This window comes from Notamacropus eugenii, chromosome 3 (genome assembly GCF_028372415.1).
Source record: "Notamacropus eugenii isolate mMacEug1 chromosome 3, mMacEug1.pri_v2, whole genome shotgun sequence".
Classification (NCBI taxonomy): Eukaryota; Metazoa; Chordata; class Mammalia; order Diprotodontia; family Macropodidae; genus Notamacropus; species Notamacropus eugenii.
Genome location: NC_092874.1, coordinates 215,213,616 through 215,234,859, shown reverse-complemented (window position 1 = coordinate 215,234,859; position 21,244 = coordinate 215,213,616). Strand labels below are relative to the sequence as shown.

The 21,244-nt window shown below is 38.3% G+C and overlaps 1 long non-coding RNA gene across 1 annotated transcript; it reads right to left on the bottom strand.

The window, feature by feature from the left end:
• Positions 1-795: 795 nt before the first annotated feature.
• Positions 796-19,957, bottom strand: LOC140533942 (uncharacterized). Its single transcript, XR_011977115.1, has 4 exons — positions 19,390-19,957; positions 9,488-9,753; positions 2,887-2,926; positions 796-2,241 (listed from the first exon to the last, which is right to left on the bottom strand). It is a non-coding gene; the product is annotated as an uncharacterized lncRNA (long non-coding RNA).
• Between the last annotated feature and the right edge of the window lie 1,287 nt (positions 19,958-21,244).

Sequence of the window (21,244 nt, the reverse complement as noted above, 5' to 3'; positions counted from 1 at the left end):
GAAAAGTGGTAGCTCACATACCCAGATGACAATATGAATGCCTATTCATGTGATGTGCACACGTTAATTGATATGTATGCTTATCACATGCACATCCTATTTTGAATATACATCTATTTAATTTGGTTGTTCCTATTTGTTTGCTTATGTGTTCACGTCATGCAAATGTTGCAGTTACATTCGCTAATTATGCATAATTTCTTATTTATTTGTATATACATGGATGCTCATTTATGTTTTATTATAATGTATAGCTATAGAAATTGCTATTGCTTTACTTCATATTGTCATTTATGCTTATTTGTTTATGCACTATTGATTTACATGTCCCGTATGTAATATATCTTGCATGTAATTTGGGCATTTTGCTAATGAAGTCTGTGAAGTGATGCTTGCATTGTACTGATTCTATTGCATGTACTTCTGCCATTCATTCGATGGAAATGGTCCCATGGGTACCTGTGCTGTTAGTATCACCATTCTTACTATTTTTCATTTTGACATTTATTTGCTGCTTATAATGAATACTTGAAGATGTGTAGCACACCTTAGGATTTTGAAAGGGACTGCAGAATTTCTGGTCCTGAGGAGTAATATAGCACTTCTTTTCAGAAACTGAAATGGCCTCACTCAGCAGAGCAGTAACCCTTTTTTTTCCTCTCATTGGTCAGCAATAACTTACATGCCCCAGTAACAATAGTTGGCATTGATCTTGGCACCACTTATTCCTTTGTAGGAGTTTCCCAACATGGAAAAATGGAGACTATTGCTAATGACCAAAGAAACGGGACCATCTCAAACTACATCAACTTTACTAACACAAAATATTCTACCAGTGAAATTGCAAAGAATCAAGTTGCACTGAGCCCCCAAAACATACTTTTTGATGCCAAGAATCTAATTGTTCATACAATGATGCTACTGCATAATCAGAGCATTGGCCTTTCATGGTAGAGTTGTTGTTTGTCCTTCATTCTTGAAAAGGACAAATGACATCATTGCCTTGATTGCACAAGAATTGGAGTATAAAAGTGTGGCCAAAAGATGTCCAAAAGAAGCACCTTCTATGGAATTGACCAAGATAAAAGAAACTGACAAAACTTAACTTTGATTGTTACAAATGCTATGGTCATAGTATCAGCCTACTTCAATGATTCCTAACGTCAGGTCACCAAAGATGCTGTAACTATGTTCTAGTCTCAATGTGCTCCCGATCATCAATGAGCCAGCTGCTGCTGTTATTGTTTATGGCTTGAACAAAAAAGGTTAATGTTGACCTTTGACTTTGGAGATAGAATTTTCAATGTCTCCAGTTTTGCCATTGAATATTGCATCTTTGAAGTCAAATGCACAGCTGGGGAAACCCACTTAGAAGGGGAAGACTTTAACAACAACATGGTCAACTATTACTTTGCTGAGTTAAAGCACAAGCACAAAAAAGACATGATATCATGAGAACAAGAGGACTTTCTGCTGACTATGAACTGCTTGTGAATATGCAAAACATGCACTCCCTTTCTGTAACTAGTCCATTACTGAGATTGATTCCCTCTAATAAGTTATCTGGAGAAGGAAATGGCAAACCACTCCAGCATCTCTGCCAAGAAAACTCCTAACGAGGTCATGAAGAGTAGGACATGACTGAAATGACTGAACAACAATAAAAACAAAAAAAGTTCTCAATTTCTACTTCTATTATCCAAACCCATTTTGAAGAACTGAAGTTTAACTTTTTCTTTGGCAAAGTGAATCCCATGGAAAAGATCCTAAGGGATGTCATTCGAAACAAATCATAGATTCATGAAACTGTTTTGGTGGGTGGTTCCACTCACACCCCTAAGATCCAGAAATTTTTAAACGCCTTCTTCAATTGCAAGGATATATGCAAAAATATCAATCCTGATGAGGCTCTTGCTTATATTGTAGATGTCCAGGTTGTGATCTTGCCACAGATGAATCTGAAAATATCTGTTGATATCTCTCTCCTTACCCTTGGTATTGAAACTTCTGGCATAGTTATGACAGTTCAGTATCAAATATGATATTACCATTCCTACCAAGTGGATACAGACAACCAACTTGGTGTATTTCTGAAGGTCTATAACAGTGAGAGAGCAGAGACAAAGGATAACAATCTATTTGACACATTTGAATTCACTGGAATCCTCTCTACTCCCAGCAGTGTTCCTCATCTTGAAATAACCTTTGAAATTCATGCAAATGGCATCCCCAAGGTGTCTGCTGTAGATAAGAGCAGAGGAAAATAAGATCACTATCACCAATGACAAAGGTTGCCTGAGCAAAGAAGACATTAAGTACAGGAAATAAAAAGCTAAAGATGAGTGGCAGAAAGATGAGGCATCTTTTAGGAATTCTCTTGAATCTTAAGTTTTTCAAGATAAAAACTATAATGGAATATGAGAAACTCCAAGGCAAAATAAGTGATGAAGAAAAATAGAATCTGTTGCTAATGTAATGCAATACCCAACTGGTTCAACAAGAACCAGATTACTGAGAAGAAAGAATATGAATAGCAGAAAGAATTGGAAAAAGTCTACAACCTCACCATTCCTAAATTGTACCAGAGGACAGGGGGCACATTCAAAGTTATGTCTGGCAGATTTCAAAGTGGTGGAGAAGCCCCATCTAAACACAGTTCTTCTGGATGAGAGACAGAGACACACAGAGACAGACAGACAGAGACAGAGAGACAGAGACAGACAGATAGAGAGAATACCATAAAGCTTTTCAAAAACTGAAGGATTTAAATTTATAACCAAGACTGAGTGCAGTGACAATTTTAAAAATACCAGTTGAACTACTATGTAAATCTCGGCATTCCGAAAAGTTGAATGAATACAGAGGGAAAGAAGTGAACAATATTACCTGATCAGTGCTGTAAAGAAATGGAAATGGAATTCTTGTCCTGAAAGAAAAAATAATCTATTTTAAATTGGGACCATAAAAAAAAGGAAACTAACGAAATATGGTTATCAGAGATGAACAGGAAACCATATTCATCTATAATTGTTTCTACTTCTTAATGGTCTCTGTGAAAATTATCTAATTCTCTTGGAGAAGAGGAGATTTGATTTTGGGAACCTGTGGCTGCTGGAGTGAAAGTAGCCAGGAGACTGTTACCAGTCAGTCAGTCAATGGATAATTTATTAAACATCTCCTAGCACTGTGCTAAGCACTAACACAAAGTAAATAAAAAGGTATTCCCTGCTCTCAAGAATTTCACATTTTAATGGGGAGACACCATGTAAATAACCATATACAAGTAAAATACATTCAAGATAAACTGGCGGGGATGGGGGGTGAGTGGGAGGCAGGAATGTCAGAGAGAAGAACAAAGATTAAGGATGACCAGAAAAAGCTTCTTGCAGAAGATAAGATCTTAACTGAGACTTGAAGGGAACCAATGAAGCCAGTGTATGGGGTGCAAGACCCTTACCCAAATTTTATAAAATAAAGAGGCTTCTCAAGGTAAGAACAGAAAGTGTTTTATTCAGTTCTCGCGAGAAAGGGGCATCACTTCCACTAGGACAGACTAGTGGAAGGAGGCAGCTTACAGAGAACAAAGCACCATCATATACCCTAATCCTGCCCCCCAACTATCCCACCTCTCCATTGGCTGGGAGGAGGGCTGACAGTCTAAGTGCAAAAAACTAAACAAGAACTGGGAAATCATGAAACCTAGATCCACCTATCCAAATTCATTCCCTTATCTAATACCTAACTAACTGCTGATGTGGCAGTTCTATAACTAAAGTAAAGAGGAGGAGAGGAGAAGAAGAGGGAGCTTGTGAAATAGAAGTCAAGAACTCCTTATTTGGAGTATCTAGTGCTGATGTGGCAACAGTATAGCAAACAAGGAGAGATTTGAGTAATTTCCAAGAAACTCCAGCTACAATACATTATGTCCTTATTTGGTAAAATACCAGTGCTCAGGTAGCACTATCAGAGAGAAGGGAGGGGAAAGGCCCTAACTGCCCACAAGCCCTGGATTCCTGGAAATCAGGAGTTCAGAGAGAGTCCTTGTGGGGACTAATCTTCAGGTCTGTCTTTTATTTTCTCCACATTTTTATTATGAGAAGTCTTCACAATAACCTCATCTCACTCACCAGGATGTAGAAATGACAAGGGAAAAAATTCCTGGCACCATTTTACCAAAAATGGTGAAATTCCAGGCATGGTGAAAATACCCAGAGTTGAGAAATAGAGGGTCAATGAATAGAATTCAAGGAAGAACAAGAAAATGCACATCACTAGATCACTGAGTATGTCAAGGGAAGAAGGTTTAGGAAGACTAGACAAGATAAGAAGGAGCCAAGTTATGAGGATTTTATATTTTATCATGAACATAAGTAGTGAGCCATTGGAGTTTGTTAAATAGAGGGATGATTACATGGTCAGATCTAAGCTTAAGGAAAACCAATTTGACAGTTGAGTGGAAGATGGATTGGAGTGGGGAAAAGACTTTAAGAAGGGAGATTAACCAGAAAGTTATTGCAATAATCCAGGAGTGAGGTGATAAGGATCTGTGTCAGACTGGTCACTGTGTCAGGGAAGAGAAGGGGGGCATATACAAGAAATAGTACATAATTAGAAATGACAATTAATTGGATATGGGGAGTGAAAGTGAGAAGTGGAGGATAACACCTAGGTTTTGAATCTATAGGAGTAGGAAAATTGTGGTGCCTTTGACAGTAATTGGGAAGTTAGGAAGATGAGGTTTCAAGAGAAACATAATAGGTTCAATTTTTTACTTTGGATTCAAGTTAGCCATATGGAGAGAGATCAAGGTGCAGATCTTCCCACTTTGTAATAGAGAATCAAGGAGAATGGGAGCCAGTAACAGTGACTTGAGCAAAAGCAGAGTAAACCCAGATGCTATGATGACTAGATGGTGACCAGAGCAGAGGCAAGAGATACTTCTTGGTATCTATTCTCGCCCATAGCAATCAGTCACTCAGTCCACAAGCATTTCCTATATGCCAGGATCAGTGTCCAGGATTAAGGATACACAGAAAAATGATAAAGTAGTTTCTGCATTGAAGGAGCTGATATCATATTGGGGTGGATGGGGAGAGGTGGTAATATGTTCATCAAAAATGAAATGAAGAATATACACAAAATATAAGAGAGAGGGAGAGAGAGAGAGAAAGAGAGACAGACAGACAGAGAGAGAGAGAGAGAGAGAGAGAGAGAGAGAGAGAACACAGGCACAACATGAAGGATTTTTTTGACTGTAGATTCAGTATGATAGCAGATGGGATTTGACATGGATGAATATGAGGGAGTAGGGAAGCAAAGTCAAGGGAAAGAAGTTTGGTTTCTTTAGGCTATGATTAAGAATTGAAAGGATTCTGACTGAGTCTTAGGAGAGTAGATTTTCATGTCTTTCAAATTTCATTGTGAAACATCGATTTAATATCCATCCCTGAGCAAGAGATGGGCAGATGAAGAGTCCTTGGTCTTGAGTGATAGTGGTCCTGAGCAGGAGATAATGGAATTTTGTCTAGTTATAAAGGAAACAAGCATTTATTAAGTACTTATTATTAAGCTCTGTGCTAAGCACTTTTAAAATGTTATCTCATTTGATCCTCACAACTTTACACTTGAGTAAACTGAGGCAGATAGAGGTTAAGTGACTTGTCCAGGGTTACACACCCAGTAATCTAAGTCTGGATTTAAACTCAGGTCTCCCTGACTCCAGGACCAGTACTCAATTATTGCACTAACTAGCTAAGTTTGAAGTGCTCACTCAGTCCTCACCCAGGTCAATCCTTTCCCAAGGCTCATTCAAATGTAGAGTAGATTGTTTCCCTCAGAGTGGGGAAGGCTAAAGGACAGATTAGGGGAAGGATGACGGCAGGAAATTAGATTCAAAGAAAACTCGTAGATTTAGAATTGAAAAGAACTTGAGCAAAAAAGAAAAGAGGAGGGTATTTCATCTTATGGCTTCATAGAAGAGCCTTGATAACTGTCCTCTCCCTTCCCCCTGCTCAAACATCCCAGTGGGGCTTAGAAATACAGCAGTCTAGAAAGAAATAAGAAGAATCATGTGAAGACTCCTCCACACAGCCCAGGGATCCACTGAAAGAGGAAGGGCAAGATAGATAAGAGAATAATTTATAAGCAAAACAAATTCAAAAGTTGGAAAGAGAAACATTAAGGGGGAATTAAAAGGAAAGGAAGAAAGTATAAAAGCCTGGGATCCAAGGCAGGTAAAGGCAAGAGAAGAGCTACCACAGAAAAGAAAAAGACTGTTTCACATATAAGATCATAATTATCAGGTGTTGACCTGAAAACTTGGTTAAAGAAAAGGCAACAGGTTAAATGCATACATTTTATAATTTAATTAATTAATTGATCAATTCCCTATTAAAGAAAACGGTAACATAATGCATTATGGAGCCAGAAATGTTCTGGCTACCAATACAAAGAATTGGGCAGCCTTAAATATGTTTTAGGACAAAGAAGTGTTCTGTGTCCTTCAGATTTATGATCTCCATAAGTGACTAACTAGACCATTAAAAAGGAATTTCTTAATTGCATAGGTTGTAAATACAATAAGATAACAGAGTTTGACAAAGTTTCACATAGAAATTACGACCCAAGATGTCGGTGTTTTCTTTACCATTAACATGCCATAACATAGTATATGTCTACAAATATTAAGATATGGAAAACGTCCCGTTATTCAAGATAGTGTCTTAGGTTAAAGGTCTCTTAAGGAATGTTAAGTCAGCCCTGGCTGGCTTTTGTTGACATAGGAAGAGGCATTCTCTGAGTTTGCTTCAGAGAGAACAAAGAGATTATTTCAAAATTTTATATTAAACATTATCACAGGTAAACTCCCTCTTTTCTACCACCAGAAGCAAAAAGAGAATAAAGTACAATTGAATGGGATGCAAAATTTGCACATTTAATAATCATTGCCCTGAAGAAGAAAAGTATGAATCATCATAAAGTAGAAGATATCAGACTCAATTAGAAAACCAAATCCAACAATGTTGTTTATTAGAAACACACCTGAAACTCAAAGAATTACATAGAGTGAAAATGATGGGCTGAAGCAAAATTGATTATTCTTTGACTAAAAAAGGAGTAGCAGTTAGGATCTCAGTTAAGGATATATTAAATATAAACATAATAAAAAGAGATAAGGAGGGTAATTATATTATATGAATAATAAATCAATATCAATACTTAAAATATATGCATCAAATAGATACTTGAAGTTCATCTAATTTAAGACACAAGTAGAAAGTAAAATCATAATAGTGGGGGAATTTAATGCATCCCTTTTTGATCTAGACAAATCTAAATAAAATGTAAACAAATAATAAATTAAGGTCCTGAACAGAATTTAATCAAAATTAGAGATGCTAGGTCTCTGGGGATTAGTGAATGGGCACCCCTCAGTTGTACATGGCACCTTTACAAAAACTGACCATATTTTGGGGCATAAAGCCTTCATCAAAAAATGAAGAAAAACATATATCACAATGCAATCAAATTGTAATCAATGAAGGGTCTTCAAATTTAAAAATAATTGAAAACTGAATAACATAATTCTAAAGAATTTGTTACAAAAAACAAATGATAGAAAATTTCCTCACAAAAAAAATGACAATAATTAGACAATATACCAAAAACCCATGGGATATAGCTACAGCAATTCTTAGGAGAAAATGTATTTATTTATCCTTCGTCAACAAAAAGAAGAAAGAACAAATTAAAGAATGGGACATACAGCCGTAAAATTTTTAACAACAACAAATAAAAAATCTTCAACTAAACAAGAAAAAGGAAATTCTGAAAATTTAAAGAATAATAAAATTGAAAGCAAAAATACCATTTATAATTAAAACCAGGAGCCATTAAAAAACACTTGATAAATTATGTCAGCACAGCTAATTTGATTAAAAAGAGAGAGGAAAATGAAATTGTTCATATCAAAAAAACAAAAAGGAAGTACCAAAAACAATTAAAGAGGAAACAAAGGAAATAGTCAACAACTATTTACCCAATCTCATGCTAAAAACAAAAAATTTTGAGAAAATAGACAAATACAAAAAAAGGTATAATTTAGATTGACAAAAAGAAGAAATACACTGTTTAAATAATCTAATAGATGAAAAAAAATTAAACAAAATATAAATGAAATCCCAAAGAAAAAACTCTAGGACCAGATGTATTTACAAGTGAATTCTATCAAAAGACAGATTAAAGAACAATTAATTCCAATAGTATGTAAACTTTTTGCAATAAGAAGAGAAAGCATCCTTCTAATATCTTTCTATTATACAAATATAGTCATTCTATCTAAACCACAGAGACATAGAGCAGAGCTAGAAAACTGCAGACTGATATTCATAATGATGAACTTAGATACAAAAAATTCTATATAAAATATGAACAAGCAGGCTGCAAAGATATATTAGAGAGATTATGCAATGGCTAGATTGGGTTTGTACCAGGAACAGAGGTTGATTCAATATAAGAATAACTATAAATATGAGATTATATTAATAAAGATGCTCATTATTATGAAACTTAATGCTAGAAAAACTAGCCATAGCAAAGTAAGAGATGAATTGAACTTATGTTTCTGCAGAAAATATGTAATATCTGTAATACTAGATAGTCATTTAATATCATTTTTGGACCTTAATAAGGACCAGAACCTGAACTAATCAATCGGGAAAAGAGCTTAGACCTAACAGCTTCTTTGTTTTCTGAATAAACTCAGAGAATACCACAAAAACAGATGGGGCTGACTTAAGGGCATTCTTTATGAGACCCTTGACCCAAGACACTATCTTGAATAATAGGACTTTTTCTTAATATTTTATGGACACATACTATGTTATGGCATGTAATGGTAAAGAAAACACAGATATCCTGGAAAGTAATTTCAACTGACACTTTCTCAACTCTCTTATTTTATTGTATTTTCTACCTATTCAATTAAGATGTCATTTAGCCTGTTTGCCTCTTTAACCAAACTTACAGGTCGACACCAGAAAGATTGTACATCAATTAAAGGAATTCCTTTAAAAGAATTTATATCGTGTCATTCTATAAAGAAAATGAGGAATGTGGCCCCCATCGGGTAGAGTGAAGCCTGGAATCCTGACCAATGGATACCAAGGCAGGAAATTCAAATTGGGAACAGCATAGAAGGGCTTGCACTGGTTTGAACAAGTAGCAGTCCATTAGGAAGTGCTATTCATTCAGGGGAATGAGTATAAAAATTATTAAAAGCTTTCTTTGTTTAAAGTGAGTATGTTATCTAACAGTAAGAAGAAAAGAAAGAGAAAGAAGGGAATAAGCATAATTAAAGAAGAAAGAAAATTATCTTTTTGCAGATGATATGATGATTCACTTGTGTTGTGAGCCCCTACATTTAACACTGGAGCCTTACAAAGGAATATTGATTTCAAAAGTTATAATCACACATATTTAAACTTACTCCTCCAATAAGTTTGACATAATTCCATCCTCCTCTCTTCCTCCACACACACACCTCAGTCTCTGTGGAGGGGAGAAGGATTGAATTCATAGTTTAACTTGGTTCCCATAGATCATAGTCCCAGTTCCAAGTCCAAAACTTCTCTCAAACACTCTGAATTCTCAGGGCTACCATGTCATCCTGGCTGGTTTCACCATGGCTTGCAATCTTGGCTCCAAGGTCTCCATGGCTTGAACTCCTATGGGGATCATCTTTGGCAGCTGAAACTGAGCACAGAACAGAACAGAACAGAACAGAACAACACAGAACAGAAATAAATAACACTAAACACATCTCTCAGATCTGGGGCAAAGAAGGAGGGAAAAGATGTGCCCTTCCCTTCTTCTCTGTTCAGTTCATAACATCCTTGCTGAGAACAGCAGATGAGTCACCAGAAAGAGCACAGCCCCTTAAAAATGCCAGAAAGAGAATGAATGGCTTGGCCTCATCAGTTTTAAGAGGCTAAACCTACCCATTTGGTAGGGGATGCAGTGAGTTCCATGCTAGGCAAACTGAGCATGCTCAAAAGCCCAAACAACACATAGAAGGGGCTAGGCATGGTGGTACATGTTTACAATCTCTGCTACTAGGAAGTCTGAGACTGGAGAATTACTTGAATTGTAAATCCAAATCTGTGTCCACACAAAGTCTCACACCAATATTGTGAACCACTGAGAGTGTTGATCCATTTCAGGTCAGAAATGAAGTAGGTGAGATAAGAAGATACAGTATCAAAAGATGTTTCCCACTCTCAGCTGATGTCCAGAGATCCACTCTCTTGGAGTGGATGTCTGTCTACAATGCTTCATACTCCTGGGCTTTGCCCCTCTTCCTTTCTTGTGCCCATTTAGGTTTCATTCCTGCTGCTGCTACTGCTGTGTGGCTTACCTCTGGACCATTGTAACCTGCCCATTTATTGTTGATTTTGGCAAATGTCAACATGCCACTTCCTCTAAGGATTCTTCTAGCCATCCCTTCCTAACAAAATCTAACCAAATCAGTTGGATAGGTAACATCCAAGGTTGAGCTAAATGTATCTCCCTTTAGTTTAAGAACTGCTGACCAAAGTTGAAACCTAGTGTCCTGGTAGCCCCAAGGGCCAGGTCAATGAATCTTCTGTTTAGCAATAGAGAATCCCTTACTTATAGCCCTTTCTTAGGTCACAAACCACTACCCAAACCTAGTAACCAGACATACCAATATTCTAATGAACATGGCACTATGATTCAGTACTTGAATGGAATGACTGAGGGTCTTAACTCCATCACTGTGCCTCAGTAATAGTGAAGTCCTTATGCCTGCCTTTGTCCAAATTTTATTGAATGTTCATATATACTAATACCCATCTCAATCTACCTTGCTTTCAAGTTGCCCTCACTGGAAAATTGCTTAACTGAGTATATGTAATTCTTATGTAAGTACCCTTGTCTAAATCCTATATAATATAAAACTTCCAGAGCCTGGGGGAAATGGAGCCACATAGTTTTTCTGGCTCACTCTCTACTACCAAAGGTCCTAACAAATTTCTTTCTAAAACTATTTCATATTTTGGGGTTTGTTGTCATGAATGACTGCTGCCAGTGCTAAGGCAGGCAGCCGCAAACCTGGGTGAATGTGGAATGAAGAGACACAAGCCAGGCAGGACTCTGAGCTGAATCTGTTTATTGATCTGAGGGTCAAGGTTTATATACTCTCTTACAAGCAAGCAAGCAAGCACGGTTATTCTCATGAGGAAATTTTAAGCCTCCTTATTTTGCTTCTTTATCTTAGTTCCTTTCATGTGACTGTCTCAAGGTGTACAGTCAGGGTCAGGACATTCTCATCCTTGCATAACAGGAGTGTGATGGTGAGCCAATATCCTGAGAAAGTCAGCTCTAGTGCTACTATTAGTCTCAAGTAAAACCTGGACAGTACATCACATTCTGGACTCCATCAGTACTGGCCCTCTACAAATGACAAGCTCAAACATCCATTTCCCAGAATTGCTGTTTGGTGACCTATACTCAGGGAAAGAAATACAAAACAGAACATGTAACAAGAGACCTGAGATCCATTCTCAGACTTATTTAGGCAAGCATATTCTGATTATAACTACTATATCTGCTTCTAGGGAGAAGACAGGAGATCTCCTCTCTCTGGAAGTTCAAGGGAGAGCTGGCAGAGTTCCACACAACATACTCAAAAGAGAGTAAGAGAGAAAGGGTTCAAGACTTTGACTGCTTTGGAACAAGGACTGTCTTTTTAAAAAATTTGATCCCCATTGATTGGCACATATTAGAAGCTTAATCAAAAATAATTGGTTGATTGATTGACTCTAAGACAGGATTTACTATAAAGGTAGATTGTTTACCTCTCTGGGAATCTTAGCTTAGCTTAGCACATGGGGGCCTCAACTCTGGAGGACGGTATAAATGCTATAACTATAAGACAATAAAGCACTATATCTCAACAGTGCAAAATGTTTTTTGACTATGGGCTTACTTATCCTTTTTGATTTCTATTTTGGTTATGATAAATGTGTTCCATGTTCTATGCATTGTTAGCTTGAGGTTTGCAAAGGAATTGAAGAAGGTAGATATAAACCAAATTCCCAGGAGATCCCAAGAGAAACACAGGAGGGATCATGAGGCAAAGAAAATGACTATGCAGGACACCCCCACCCTCCCTACCCCAACCGAATGTTTATTTAAGTCTAAGTTTTAGATTCCAAACAATAACCTATATTTGTTTTGTTTTTGATTTTTCTGGCAAAAAGATAATTCCTGGTCAGGAAAGGAAAGAATCAAAATGGCTAACAGGTAGTTGTAATCCAAGATAAATTGATTGGTTGGTTGATTATTGTCCTTCATTTTCAGAGAGGACCAAAATTATATCACCATGATTTAAATGAAGTTTCAGTGTGTTCAACTGTGGCTGATCAGACTAATACAAGCTCAAAATGCTCTAGCACAGGTTGGGCATGGATAGTCTGTATGAATTTTTGGGGTGGATGATCCAAATTTGCACATCCTACATTTACTTTGTGCTATCTCAATTCTGTTTTGCTCATAGAGCACAGCACCCTTTCAGATGGGTGTACACCATGCTGAGTGGTCCTGTGTCAGTGTTGCATGATCCCTTGTTGCATGATCAAATCCAAAGTTCTTGAGAGAGATCTTGAGAGTGTCCTTGTATCGCTTCTTCTGACCACCATGTGATTGCCTGCCCCATGTGAGTTCTCCGTAAAATAGTCTTTTTGGCAAGTAGATATTTTGCATTTGAACAACATGACCAGACCATTGGAGTTGCGCTCTCTGAAGAATAGTTTGAATGGTTGGCAGTTCAGCTCAAGCAAGGACTTCAGTGTCTGATACCTTATCTTGCCAGGTGATCCTCAGAATCTTCTGAAGACAGTTCCAATGGAAGCAATTCAGTTTCCTGGCATGGCACTGGTAGACTGTTCATGTTTCACAGGCATACAACAATGAGGTCAGCACAAGAGCAAGAGAGTACCCAACTGTTCTTGATCACTTCAGGTAACCAGGGTAAGACAAAGTACATCTCAGGATATTGAAAGAATTGTTGGGTATTATTGTGGACACAGAGTCCATAATCTTTGAGGGACTGTGAAGAAATGATAAATGCCCCATGACAGGAGAATGGCAAATGTTCACATTTTCCAAAAAGAGAAGAGAATGTATGTGGGATGGCGAGACCTCTACTCAAATTGACTACTCAGAAGCATCTCAAAGTACAAACAGAAAGTCCTTTATTCGATTCTTGCAAGAACCAGACTTTACCCTCCTCCAAGCAGATTGGAGGAGGGGAAGCATTTTAAAGAAGCAGATGCAAGGTTATATAGCAGAAAACCACAAACACCCCCCCCCCCCCACCTTTTTGGTCAAGAACTTGAGTGAGCAGTCTTTATTTTCAGAAATAAGGAAATGGGACTCAACAGGCTGAGCTAGCAGTCTCTATTTCAAAAATAGGGAAATGGGAGTCAGCAAAACTGGGGAGAGGGGTGACAGATGGTTTCACAGCTTCAAGTTTCCCCATATCATATGATTTTGATAAACTGAACCTCAGTTCTTACGTCTGCTTTAGTTAAGACTTAGGTTCCTGAGAAGTCTTCACTGACTTACCACATTCAGAGTGGAATTTGTGAATTAGTGTGATGTTGAGTCCCCCAAAGATCTATACCTGCATGAGATCTTTCTTCCGGGTGCAAATGAATGAGGTGGAAGCAAGGATGGTATGCACTCTGTTTATTCTCAGCTAGCTCAGAGTATATATAGGCATTCTACTTCCATACATGCAAGAAGCTTGTATACACTGTGTGCTGAGCTTACGTGCTTGGCTGTTGCTGCTCTTGCTCAACATAATTGCTGAAGGTCAGTTATTGCTTAAGGGTGATCCATCACGTAAGTCATGCAAGACATGACGTCCCAAGAAATTTTGACCCCGATAACCCGAGAGTTCCAAACCCCTTACAATTCCCCCTTTTTATATTCATGATGAGCTTTCCAGAGCACTTGTGTGTTATGATCTAGCCTCTTAACCACACCTGTTAAGACCAAGCATGCAAACTTAACAATAAATGGTAGGATACATAAAAGAACTAATAGGCACATAATAAAATCAATTCCAGCATGAGCTATATAACTGAAAATAGATGGAATGGATAAATGTTTGAAGAAATCTATAATATTTTGTGCAGTTTTATCAGGAGTTAAATCTTGGTCTGTTGCATCATACATAGCTCAGGCAAGCTTATATAAATCCTCAATTTCCAGGGTCAAATTCTGATTATCAATAACCCCATTCAAATGCTTTTTGATCCTTTGCTAATCATAATCTGACTCATTATACAGGTTGTTAGACACACATAGGAAGGTCCAGCGATAATTACATACCAATCGTTGAAGAAATTCCAACCTATCCAGTTCATCACCAACTGCTACAATAGCAGCTCTTAATTCCTTTAACGCTGTATAAAACTCCAAATCAATTTTTCTTTGTTCCTGGAACTCTAGAGACACATTTTGTGCCAACTCTTCCATAAAGTTAGCTTGTACCCTTACATTCTGTACTGTGGATACTGACATAGCCAATGATAATGAGAATATGATCAATAAGATCAGCAAAGATATTCCTAAGATTATACAACTAATACATCTTTTAACCCTTGGTCCCACCCCGGTTTCTGTCTTCTGCTCTAATTCCCAGAAAATGTGATCTGCTCTGGATCTATACCAACCCTTAGTCTTTACTGGCATAAGTATATATTTTGGTCATGTTATAATGAACAGGACACTGGAGGCTTTATAATCTATACACTCTGAAACCTTGCAGCTGAAGCAGGTGATGTTATAAATGTCCTTCTTAGTCCTTGTAAGGTACCGTTAACACTTTTTACAATAGTAACATTTTCCTTTGGTCCCCACATGAACGCATATTGTCCCCCCAAACATACTTGAGCTGTATAAGTGTGGTTAGCTAACACCCCATTTGTCCTGTTCTTTTCAATATAGGACATGGATCCCCCAATGGTCGCAAAGATCTTCCACACCCCTGGCATTGTTTTTCTGTTGATCATTGTCCAGTGTTGTGTTGAAAATCCCTGTGTCTCAGAATCATTCCTATCCTTCAAAGTGATATTATGCCAGGATTGTAATACATAACCCAAGGCAATTCCTGCACAAAAGCCCATTGTTCCTGTTCTTGTTCTTGCTCTTTTGGAGTCGGGGCCATGGCTGCCAGCTGCAACTGCAGAAGCATGGCAAAGATAACTCGCTATCTCTTACAATCACATTGGCGCTGACCCTGAGACCTTTGGGGTTTCGGTGGAGTTATCTATAGGAGATTCATTCTGCTTACCAACGATCTTACTTCTCTCTGGGACCCAGATCGATCCATTATCTGTAGAAACACAAAGGAACCCTGGACCCCTTGTGAATACCATATGTGGGCCATACCATCCACCTTCATGGTCTTTCCACATGACTCAAGTTAGACTGAGCCAATTTTGACTTCTAATCAATTTTATTCTTTTGTTTCATATCCTGATGTATGAAATATTTCATGGCATGAGTCAGACCTCTGTCATCCATTTTTAAATAATTTATGGTATATACTGCTTTGTTAAGTCTATGCATGGGGGCAATTTCTCCCCCTTTTTGTTTTTGCAGGACCATCTTCAGTGTGCCATTGGCCCTTTCAACCAAAGCCTGTCCTTAGGGATTATATGGATTTCCTGTTATATGGTAGATATTGAATTCTTGGCAGAACTGAGCAAATGCAGAAGATGTGTAAACTGGGCCATTATCTGTTTTAAGGGCGTGAGGTACTCCATGATTAGCAAAACAAGCATATCAATGGGCAAGAACATGCTTTACAGCTTCTCCTGCTTGTGCGGTAGCCAATACAAATCTTGAGTATATATCAACAGTGACATGAACATACTTTTGTCTACCAAATTCTGATATGTGTGTGACATCCATTTGCCACAAATCATTGGGAGTGTCACCCCTAGAATTATATGTTATGAGGTTTGGGTGCAGTTTGAAAAGGAATACATGTAATGCACAGAGTAACAATCTCTCTGGCTTCTTTCTTAGAGAGTCCATACAACATTCGTAATGATCGGGCAGATATATGGTACTTGTTGTGGGCTTGCTGTGCTTCTATAACTATATAAGTAAGAATGTTATCAGCAATCTCATTACCTTCAGCTAAAGGGCCTGGGAGATTGATGTGACAGCGAATGTATGTAATATACAGAGGATGTTGTCTATTCCTAACAGTGTTTTGCAGCTCTATTTGCAATTGATAAATTGGAGTATCTCTTGAAGGTATGTATGCTGTTTCAATAAATTTAACTAGACCACTCATATATTGACTATCTGTTACTCTGTTTATTGGGTGTAGTAATTCTGTTGCTTTGAGCACAGCAAATAATTCATTTTTTTGTGTGGATGTGAAAGGGGTCTCATAAAGGGTTAATAATTGTAGGTCAGGGCTGTACAATGAAGCTTTGAACATTAGTAGCATCTGTAAAAACTAAGTATCTTGAAATGGAGTTTTTGTTGGACTACATTCTGAATTATCCAAGGTCATTCGACAAACATTTGCTTGAATTCTAAAGGAATGCCAGGACAAAACTGATTATTAACTATCAATTGCCAATCTATGTCTCTCTGAAGTGCATCATCAATTTGAGACACTGTTAGATCTGTGAATACCTTTTCGGGAGGGTCCCCTGTAAGCTGAATGACCTGATTACTTGCCTTTTTTATGACCTGAGCTATTAATGTGAGATAGGTTGTAATAGTGTGACCTGTGGAAGTGGGTAAGTGTATCCATTCTAATATTTCATTATTTTGATGTATAAAGCCAGTGGGTAACTCTTGTGTATTCAGGATGGATAAAGTTACTGGCTTATTTCTACTAATTCTCCCTTTATGTGGGCTTGTAATGCCTGTTCTACCTCTCTGACTGCTTTAATAGCATCAGGGCTCCATTGACATGGAGAGTCTAATGTGGGATCCCCTTTCAACAGATCATATAGCAGGCATAGCTGTCCTGTGGTGATACCAATCTTGGACCTAAGCCATTGTACGTCTCCTATAAATTTCTGAAAATCATTGAGAGTTTTTATTCTTTCTATTTCCAATTTTGAAATTTTTAGAGTAATCTCATGAGAGTTAATAATATGTCCTAAATAATTAAATGGAGGGTCCCTTTGTACTTTCTCTGGGTCTATGTGTAAACCCTGTTTGCTTAAGGCTTCCTCTGTGCATTGAAGTATGTTCTCTAATATTTCTGGATCTGGATGTGATGCTAAAATATCGTCCATATAATGAATGATAGTGGCAGCTGGGAAACTCTTACGGATTGGCTCTAAGATTTTTGCTACATGCCATTGACATAAAGCGGGACTGTTTTTCATGCCTTAGGGTAAGATCTCCCATTGATATCTTTTCTGGGGTTCCTGCAGGTTAATACTAGGCACTGAGAATGCCAATCTCTCAGCATCTTGTGGATGAACAGGAACACTATAGAAGCAATCGTTAATATCAATAATCCATAATGGTTGCCCTTCTGGAATCATATTGGGAGAAGGCAATCCAGGTTGTAAAGCTCCCATAGTATTCATAGATTCATTAACCCTACATAAATCAGTGAGCATTCTCCATTTTCCTGATTTCTTTTTTATGCAAAAAACAGGAAAATTCCAGGGACTTGTGCTTGGTTCTATATGTCCCTTCTGTAATTGTTCTTGAATAATCTCCATCAATGCTGACAACTTCTCTTCTGTCAGGGGCCACTGTTTCACCCAAATGGGATTATCAGATTTCCAAGAGATCCTAGGAACTTCAATCCCTTCTTCCCTAACCTTAGCCCCCATTAAAAATTTCCTGCTGTGATGACTGTTAAGTTCATTTGAGATAGAATATCTCTTCCCCATAGTAGTACTGGAAGCCCATAAACAACATGGTGTGACCCATCCTGCCTTGTTTTCACATCTCCACCTTAGTCTTCTGTATCTCTGTCTGTTGTTGTCCACCAACGCCTACCAGAGTTCCATAAGCCTGTCGCCTAGGCCATTCTGGTGGCCACATAATGTCTGGGAATACAGTCCTATCTGCTCCTGTATCTATTAGCCCTTCAAAGTATCTCCCTTCTACTTCAATGTAACAGGTAGGTCTTTTTTCTGTTATTATTTGTGTAAATATAGCATGTGCCTGTGATGCAGGCCACTGAAAACTGAGTATTTGTGCTACATATTGGTCCTTTGTAATATTTATATCAATTTCACTGGAATTGCCCATTGGAATTTCCCTTAATTCCAGAGGTCCTTCCAAACAACAAATCAGAGGATATATGCCTGTATAATGATCTGTGGGTGTCCTAAGGAGTACGACAAGCTCCCCCTCTTTAATTAAAAAAGGCCATATGGGAAGATTGTGTAGAAAGGACCCAGTATAAAATTTCCCCCTGAAAACAAGCGCTTTATTGCTGTGAGCGCTCCCCCTGAAGGCGAGCAAAGTCGCTCTGCAGTTGCGCAGTAGCCTGAATGAAGGAAGGCAGTGTCTGCGCGGCGATCCCCCACTGAGTTTGAGGGGACCGGGGGGATGGGCCCCGAGGGAAGTTTAAACGACATTCTGAGGCCCAGTGACCTGGTGTTTTACATTTTGGGCAAGGTGTTTTTGGCCTTTGGGCCGCTGTCTTTTGTGGGGTCGGTCTCCCTGATTGACAATCCTTTTTGAAGTGTCCTAGATTTCCACATTTAAAACAAGCCCCCTTTTTGTGTTTCTTCCTGCCATGTATCCTCTAGACATGTATTCCTGGTGTACTTCTGCTGCAAAAACAGTAAACTCTCACATCTTTATATCATGTCCTCAATTGTTGGATTTTTGGGTACTCTTAACATGGCTTTTTTACAGTCTACATTGCAGTTAGTTTGAACAATCTGCTTTATTACTATCTCCGCCCCTTCTACAGGTCCCATAGTTCTAGCAACTGCCTCTTGTACTCTGGCTAGAAAATCCACAAAAGGTTGTCCATTCTTTTGTCTGATTTGAGTGAAAGGCTCTACATTTTGCCCTGCCGCAGTAATGCCCTCCCATTCCTTTCTCTATGAAGTTCCGCAAGTTGCTCCCCTACCACCTTCCATGACGTTGGGTCACAAGAAGGATTATCAGCTAGCCACGGGGAGGCTTTATACAAGGTTTCCAGGAATTCTGAAATCTGCGACGGGCGTACTGAGCAGCCCTGCTTTTTAAAGATCTTCTATATGATTCTAGCATAGGTTTCCTTTTATGAAGTGGCTAGTTGTTGCCCCATGATAAGTCAGTGTTAGGAAGAACGCTTACACAACTTACCCCAGCAGAATTGTTCCAAAAAACCAGTTTGCCCCAGGTGCTTCCCGCTGCCTTTGGTCGCCCTGAAAGTGAAACTGTGGGTGTCTGCTGTGCCTCACTGCTGCTCCATCGGGGTGCACGCTTCCCCGAGCTGTCCACTCCTCCACCTCTGGAACCGAGTATCTTTTAGAGGAGCCCCATGTTGGACGCCAAAGTGTTGAGTCCTCCAAAGATCTATGCCTCCATGAGATCTTTCTTTGGGCCCGAATGAATGAGGAGGGAGCAAAGTTGGTATGCACTCTGTTTATTCTCAGCTAGCTCAGAATATATATAGGCATTCTACTTCCATGCATGCTTGTGTACACTGTGTGCTGAGCTTATGTGCTTGGTTGTTGCTGCTCTTGCTCAACATAATTGCTGAAGGTTGGTTATTGCTTAAGGGTGGTCCATCACGTAAGTCATGCAAGACATGACATCTCAAGAGATTTCTCCTGAGGACACCATGACCCTGATAACCCGAGAGTTCCAACCCCCTTACGGTGTGATACGAAAAACTCTGATTCAGATTCCATTTTGAACTTTCTGCCACCATTTGCTGGAAGTAAAGTTATCATGTACCCTGACAAAGCTGGTAAAATCAAGCTTGTGACATCAACCATAGCTGTAGTTTTAATTGGCTAGTTTCTGATTTTTCCTGATGTCAAAATCTTTATCTTCTCCAGCTGTCCGTAAAATTCCATTTTACCCACCCTGCTTATGTAGGCTTATTGTTTATTACTCATTGGTAAGTGTTGGCTATAGCCTATTTTCTGAGCATAATAAACTTCAGTTTTTCCTACATCTGTTCCTTTGCTGGCTTACTGCCAATGACTAGTATGTGAAGAGGATTCATGCAACACTAGAGAAGAGTGAGCTTGACATTTACTCCTATTAAAGATATAATGAATATATTATTAGAGACATGGTTATTGAACATCTAGAAAAAGAAATGCTGATCTCAAAGAATCAATATGGTTTCACCAAGAATAGGATATTCTAATCTTGTAATTTATTTCAAAGGTAAAGAAAAAGCAAATCATACCGAAAAAAGAAGTAGGTGGGTAAAATCTCAAGCAAGGTGGCCCAATATTTCTGCACTTCAAAGAAAGAGTGGGAAGGAAATGTAGCTTACACACACACACACACACACACACACACACACACACACACACACACTCACTCACAATTGCCACAGCACTCTGACTCTTTGAATCCAGAATTTTCCTTTTCTCAAAAAATATAGGATTCTCTAAAAAATCACCTAATTTGTTTTCATGGGAGCCTAAAAACTAAGTCTTTAGTACCTAAAGCTTGCCTTCTTCCATGACCTCTTTCTTCACCCTTGTCTCACTCAAAGAGATCCACCAATTCACCTGCACAAGTGACCTCATTCCACCCTATCTCCTCTAACATATTGTCCTTTCTGTCTCTACTCAATTACTTATCTTAAATTTCTCCTTGTCCATGTCTCTTCCATCCTAAGCAAAATAAAACAAAAACTCCTCATTTGATTCTTCCATCTCCACTAACTAATGTCCTACCTCTTCTGTACTTTGTGGCTAAACTTCTTGAAAAGGTCATCCACAAAAGCTTCCTCCAATTTCTCTCCTCTTACTCACTTAAAAAAACCTTATTTTATTTCAGCTTCAAATTCTCTCCCCCCCCCCACCCATTGAGAAGGCAAGAAATACAGTACTCATTACACATACGAAGTCATGCAAAAATGTCACCATATTAGCAATATTCCAAAAAAGAAACGAAAAGAAAAAGAAAGAGATAAAAATATGCTTCATTTTGCACTTTGAGCTCATCAGTTCTCTCTCTGGAGATGAATAGA